Consider the following 8041-nt stretch of genomic DNA (forward strand, 5'->3'; position numbering starts at 1 on the left):
AAATTCCATTTAAACTTACTGTAGACATTTTTAAATATTTCAGAGTCTACCTACTGAAACAAACCCAGGAACTCCATGAACATAATTACAAAACACTTTTCACACAAATAAAATCAGATCTCAATGATTGGAAAAACATCAGCAGCTCATGGGTAGGCCAAACATATATAACAAAAATGAGAACCCTACCTAAGCTAATTTACTTATTCAGTGCCATACCAATCAGACTACCAAAAAGTACTTTATAGAATTAGAAAAAAAAAATAATAACAAGATTCATTTGAAAGAACAAAAGATCCAGAATATCAAAAGAACCAGTGAAAAGAAATTCAGGGGAAGGTGGCCTAGCAGTTCCAGATCTTAAATTGTACTATAAAGCAGCAATCATCAAAACTGTTTGGTACTGGCTAAGAAATAGAGTGGTGGATCAGTGGAATAGGTTAAATATGCAAGACACAGTGTCAATGACTAGAGTAATCTAATATTTGATAACCCCAAAGACCCCAGCTTCTGGGATAAGAACCCATTCTTTGAAAAAAACTGATGGGAAAACTGGAAAAGAATGTGGCAGAAACTAGGCATAGACCAAAATCTCACAACATATACCAAAATAAAGTCAAAATAGGTTCATGATTTAGAAATAAAGGCTGATAGTGTAAGGAAACTGGGAGAACAAGGAATACTTTACCTATCAGATCTATGGAGAACAGAAAGATTCATGATCAAAGAGGAGACAGAGAACATTATGAAAAACAAAATGGATAACTGATTACATTAAACTGAAAAGTATTTGAGTAGACAAAGCCAGTGCAACTAAGATTAGAAGGAAGGTAGAAAATTGGGAAGGAATTTTTACAACCAGTATCTCTGATAAGGGCCTCATTTCTAAAATATATAGAGAATTAAGTCAAATTCATAAGAATACAGGCCATTCCTCAATTGGTAAATGGTTAAAGGATATGAACAGACAGTTCTAATGTAAAGAAATTAAAGCCATATAAAAAATGCTCTAAATAATTATTGTTAGAGAAATGCAAATCAAAACAACTCTGAGGTACCACATCACACCTATCATATTGGCCAACATGACAAAACAAGAAAATGATAAATGTTGGAGAAGATGTGGGAAAATTGGAATGCTAATACATTGTTGGTGGAGTTCTGAAATGATCCAACCATTTTTGTGAACAATTTGGAACTATGCCCAAAGGGCTATAAAAATGTGCATACCCTTTGACCCAGCAATAGCACTGCTGGGGCTATATCCCAAAGAGATTACACAATGGGAAAAGGACCCACATGTACCAAAATATTCACCAGCAGCTCTTTTTGTGGTGGCAAAGAATTAGAAATTGAGAGGATGCCTATCAATTGGGGAGTGGCTGAAGAAGTTGTGGTATATGAATGTGATGGAATACTATTGTGCTATAAGAAATGATGAACAGGCTGACTTCAGAACAACCTAGAAAGACTTGTATGGTCTGATGCTGAGTGAAGTAAGCAGAACCAAGAGAATGTTGTACACAATAACAGCCAGGCTGTGCAATGACTAATATTGATAAACTTAGCTCTTCTCAGCAATACAAGGATATAAGAGCTCTCCAGAGTCCTCGTGATGAAAAATGCTATCCACATCCACAGAAAGAACTGTGGAAGGTGAATCACTATCTTTTTTTTTCTTTCCTGTTGAGTTTTGTTTCCTCTTTCTGATGGTTCCTCCTATTAGTTTTAATGTTTACTTACAACATCACTAACATGAAAATATGTTTAATAGGAATGTAAATGTATAGAGTATATCAGCTTGTACACCTTCTTGGGGATGGTGATGGGGAAGAAAGGGGAGAAAAATTTTCAACTCAAAAGTATATTGAATTGATTGCTAATAAATCAAAATAAATTAATGAAATAGATAAAAAAAAGAAAATAAAACATAATTTCAAGTTTACCTATTTGGAAATTTCCTTAAATTTTACTCAAATGTTTTTTTAGTGACAAATCTTCCTGTCACCTTTTTCCAAACATTTATTTATATATTGCTTTCAAATGTGCCATCTCTTCAAGACAGTGATATCAACTCAGACTTAATCATTTTTGGAAATCTAAAAGGGGAATTTTGAGGGTCTTACTTTTTAAAAATCTCATTCTTTTTAATAAAAGTTGTATAGCATCATTATATCCACCGTTATTTCCAAAAGATTTCTTCTAAACTTCAGTTATTGCATTAAATCTCAACAATACCAAAATCTTAGGACATTACTCCCTTAAGTGCTGAATGATAGAGGGAATCATTATAAGCTTTGAGGTCTAATGACTCCTCTGTAATTTCTGTGTTTAGGTGTTTTGTTGTGGCATTCATTATTATTCTCAGCTGGTGGCAGATATGCTTCAATGTTCACCTGAATGAAGTTCTAGGGCTCTTTAAGTGGTAGATTATTTGTTGTGAATATAACTATAACCCCTAAAGCCTATCATTTCTTAGAAATACAAATTTTATATACTAAATATAAATATTTTATTTCCTTTATAAAAATAATTTTGTATTAAAAATAAGTCACATTTTAATCTGAATCTAAAAAAAATTTATCTTAAAGGAAGCTTTTCTATCACAAAATGGATATTCTTCTGCACGATATTCTAAGCCATGAGGTATTTATTCAGTTATATAGTCCTTCTCTCCACTTCAGTTTTATTAAAATCAACAAATACTTTTCAAGCTACTAATATGTGCCAGACACTCTACTAGGTGCTATAGATACAAAGACAAAGGTGAAATAGTCCCTCTACCCAAGAAGTTTAAGTTCTAACAGGGGAGATAATGTACATATAATGACTCTTTGTAATCAGTGCTTCTCTTTCTAAGTTTTTGCCAAATAGTGCTTCAATGACCTGTTCTCTAATTTCCCCAGTAATCAAAGTTAAGCTCATTGTTCCATACCTTGTTTAATTTAGTGTATTTATGGTATAGTTCACTTGTTTACAACATATATTTTTCTGAGAAAAGCTTGTTGAGTCATCTGACATTAGAGTTCACCAGTCTGCTCAAAGTTCTAAGAAAAGCAATTACTAAAGTCTTACTTAGAATTCTAAGTGTCTTAGCTGAATGTGAGAAACTCTACAAAAATGGCATAAATGAAGAAAACAGTAAACTTCAGTTATTTGCATATGAAGAAGTAACAAACATTTAGGTTCATAACTAGGGATATAGAGAGAGCAAAGTTATTTGATAATTGTGACACATGAAATTTATCTGCCAATAGATAGAAAACGAGAATTTGATCACTACTACTTTTACTTCTTTCTTTCAAATTTGCTGAATGATCATTCACTTGATTGCTTCTGTGACTCTACTACATGAATATTTTGATAAGTGTCAAATTTCCCATTCTCCATTTTGGGAAAAGCTCACTATTTATTTTTTCTATTCTCTGAAGCTTTACCTCTTTTAAAGAACATTTCCATCTTCCTATGAACCTGAGGTGAGACATGATTTGAGTATCTTCACATTCTCCTTGCAGGAAATATAGGAACCCTCACCTGGAACACATAAAATAGTCACTCTGCTATTACAGGGCAGGTAAGTTGCACAGTGGATAGATCATAGAACCTGAACTCAGGAGGATCCTGGTTCAAATCCAGCCTTTGACTAGATGTTTTGCCCTGAACAAGTCAGTTAATCTATGTATGCCTAAGATTTATTGTCTGTAAAATGGAGCTAGTAATAGTACCTATCTCCCAGGGTTTTCTAATAATCAAGTATGCTTAACACAGTGCTTGGAAATAGAAAGCATTATATAAATCATCATCATCATCATCATCACCACCATCATTATAAAGGCACACATATGTTTAATATAAAACACGTTCAAAGGAGTTGCAGAGTAAATGTATATAGGGGTATATAGGGGTATATTGAGGTAGGGACTAGTAGCTAGATTTTTAAAAAGCTGCATGTAGAAGTTGTTTTTTCCACAATACAGTCTATATATAAATAACAATATCAGATAAAAGTGGTTGTGTTAATTCCCAAAAAAAAATTCACAATAGTTGGCACTGTAACTGAGCCTCAATAATAGTTACAGATAGAGACAGGGAATCTATAGATAGATATGTATGGGAAGCATCAAGTAGGTCAAATCTATGGGTATGTAGAATGCTTGAGAAGAGTAAATGCACATTGTTTCAGTATATTAAGTAACAGACTATCCTCAAAAAGGAGGATGAGACTGTCTCCTGGTCACCTGATTTACTGTCATGGGATATCTACATTCAGGAAAAAAAAGTTTTCTAAATGTAATTTCAATGCAGCAAAAGAGCAATCCCAAGTGGAGGTGGCACTAAGGAAAAGTAAAAAGCAAAACAAAACAAACAAAAAACATGGTAAAAATAGATTGTGCACTCCTCAGCTCTGTGTCTTAAGTGCCCATGATGCCTTGCTGATCTTAAGCCTTCCAGAATTATCTATTATGGAATACCATTTAAGCTATCCAGGTAGCAGTATTGTTTTCTAAGTCTTCCGCACTTCTTTTCATCTCACAGAGGACAGACCAATTATTTGTTCCATCCTCCTCCACAACATGCATTTTTTTTAGTTTTGCTTAGTATTTAATTTTTTCCGACTACATGCAAAAATAAGTTTTTATATTTCTTTTTTTTAAATTTTGAATTCCAAATTCTCGCCCTAACCTAATTTACTTATTCTTATTTATTTATTATTTTTTATTATTATTTTCTTATTACACTATTGGGCCATACTAATCAAACCACCAAAAAACTCTTTTACAGAGCTAGAGAAAATAATAACAAGATTCATTTGGAAGAACAAAAAGATCCAGAATAGCAAGGGAACTAAAGAAAAGAAAGGCTAGGGAAGGTGGCCTAACCACACCAGATCTTAAATTATATTCTAAAGCAGCAATCATCAAAACTCCTTGGTACTGTCTAAAAAATAGAGTGGTGGATCAGTGGAATAGGTTAAGTATGCAAGACATAGTAGTCAATGCAATAAGAACTCACTCTTTAACAAAAACTGCTGAGAAAACTGGAAAAGAGTATAGCAGAAAGTAGGTATACACCAAAATCTCACACCGTATATCAAAATAAAGTCAAAATGGGTTTACTATTTACATACAAAGGCTGCTACTATAAGAAAACTAGGATAGCAAGGAATGCTTTACTTATCAGATTTATAGAGAACAGAAGAATTCATGGCCAAAGAGGAGATAAAGAACATTACAGAAAGCAAAATGAATAACTTTGAGTACATGACATTGAAAAGTTTTTGCACAAACAAAGCCAATGCAACCAAGATTAGAAAGAAAGTAGAAAATTGGGAAAGAATTTTTTACAACCATTGTCTATAAGAAGGGCCACATTTCTAAAATATACAGAGAATTAAGTCAAATTTATTTAAAAAATAAGTTATTCCCCAATTGATAAATAGTGAAAGGATATGAACAAGCAGTTCTCAGATGAAGAAATTAAAGCCATTTATAGTTATATGAAAAATGCTATAAATCATTATTGATTAGAGAAATGCAAATCAAAACAACTCTGAGGTACCACATCACACCTATCAGATTGGCCAAGATGACAAAATAGGAAAATGAGAAATGTTGGAAAAGATGTGGGAAAATTGGAACACTGATGCATTGTTGGTGGAGTTGTTAAATGATCCAACCATTTTGGAGAACAATTTGGAACTATGCCCAAAGAGCTATAAAAATGTGCATAAGCTTTGACCCAGCAAGAACACTTCTAAGTCTATACCCCAAAGAGATCATAGAAAAGGGAAAAGGACCAACATGCACAAAAAATATTTATAGCAGCTCTTTTTGTGGTGGCAAAGAATTGGAAATTGAGAGGATGCCCATCAATCGGGGAATGGCTAAACAAGTTGTGGTATATGAATGTAACGGGATGCTATTGCACTATAAGAAATGATGAACAGGCAGACTTCAAATTAATTGTGTTTTTGCTTTTTTATTGAATTGTCTTGATGTTCTGGTATAGCTTTAATATAACCTGTTATATTGGGATCTAGGAAATTGGTAGGTAATTGAGACTAGTCTAGTATAGTTGTGTCATAAGAGGAGAGAATATAGAAGAAAACAAATTTGAAGGATGGAAAGATTTAAGAAGGCATGGATTATGGATTCTGAACTTGAAAGACATCAGGAGGGTTAAATTAATATTAAAGCTATGGATGAGTCTAAGAAATTACTTGTCAGGAAGAAAAAGTTATAGAAACTTGAGTTTTAAAGGTCAAAACAGAAATTAAGGAGTCTGTGGTGATAATGATCAGGAGCAGATCAAAGATGGAAAGATTCTTTAATACAAAATACCAGGTAGAATGAGCCCAATCAGAATGTAAGCATGAGTTTAAACTTAGAGCAAAGATACTTTGCCTCACTAATTCTTTCTTTGTTTTGGCTGCTGGGATATCCCCTTTTAGTGGGATATTAAGAACATTGTCATTGTAAATATTCCTTGATTGTAAAGCAGATACCGGTAGAAAATCTCAGCCATGAGAGTGGCCTTACAAAATCTTCTAATATTTCAGGCCCTGATAATATGTGTGGCTACTAAATTAGCTTTGCAGCACTTAAGTATTGAATTCATTTTTTTTTGTACTATGTATATACAATATGTTGTGTAACTGAGTGAACCTCAACATCAAAGAAAGATTATCTTTTATAACTTCTAAATAAGAATATATTATTTATATTTTAATGATATGAGAATTAATCATTCATATTCTGTTTGGTATTCTATGTATACCTAGGCCTATGTGTACCTGGTGCCTACTACTCAAAAAGATGAGGTAAAAGCAAGATTGATAAGAAAGAAAATTATGAAAAACAAAAACAAAATACAATTTTGGCATCATTTCCTAATTTTAGAGCCTTATATTCATTTGTCTTCCCTAGCCTATGTTGTGCCTTTCCTGATAAGGGGGAGGCCAAGAAGGAATTTACTTTAGGAAACTTGTTGCAAGTTAAATAAAATGAGGCTGAGAGTCCAATATTTCCTATTCCTGATGAAAATAATAGAGAGCTTCATTTTCTAACATTGGGTTCTAATTATCTAAGAACTCAGAAATGGCTTGATTTATTCAGCTCAATTAAATAATTAATTAAAAGAAATTAGTCAAACTATAATTTCAAAGAGTTGCCTGGCCAATTTACATGTCAAATGTTAGAAATGAGAGAGGTTTCTACCTGGAAGCAGTTTTTATTAAAGAAAGTTAATCATTTAAATAATATTTGGTTAATGCAGCATATAAATGCCTCATAATCAATTTATATCTTTAAATAACATAAGATTGTGCACACATTCACTCTTACAGTCAGACAGTTTGAAGTAGTTTGTTTCTTATAAAAACAGTGAGTAATAATTATATGAAAATATTTCACCAAATATCTGGCAAGCCTTAACGAAGTGTGTTTTCTATTGTTTAAGCTTGGCACAGAGAAAATTCCCACAATTCTCTTTCTGTGAATTTCCAGATATAAAAAAGGATATCTTAGAAAGAGACGTGTAAAATAGAGACCAGAGGAACTATATGGAGGACATGATGGTGATTTCCCCAGAAGGTAATATAAGAAAACTGCTAAGGACCTAAGCTATGGACAGTACAAATGTCAAAAAAAAAAAAATCCTCAGTAAAGAGGGTCTATAATATCAACTGAAATTACAAGATTCAAAAAAATTGTTTCATTCTATTAGTAAGGGTTGTTTAATATTTAAGCATTATACTCAGGCTGTCTTCAATACAGTGTTGGAAACCTTTGAATGGTTCAGTTTCTACTCATTCTTCCTAGTGCTGCCCTCTGTAGAGTCAAAATGAATTCCTCTTTTAACCTCCACATGAAATATAAAACATAATTTATAAAACTTAAAGTATAATCCTTTCAAGGGGTATTTGATTTTAATTAAGCACATTTAAAAATATAATTCCTTAGATCCCAAAGGAAGGACTATCTAACAATGACTTCTTTTTAAATATTTTCCCATTACACATAAAAACAATTTTAACATTTGT

This window comes from Phascolarctos cinereus, unplaced genomic scaffold (genome assembly GCF_003287225.1).
Source record: "Phascolarctos cinereus isolate Bilbo 61053 unplaced genomic scaffold, phaCin_HiC Scaffold_7;HRSCAF=346, whole genome shotgun sequence".
NCBI lineage: Eukaryota > Metazoa > Chordata > Mammalia > Diprotodontia > Phascolarctidae > Phascolarctos > Phascolarctos cinereus.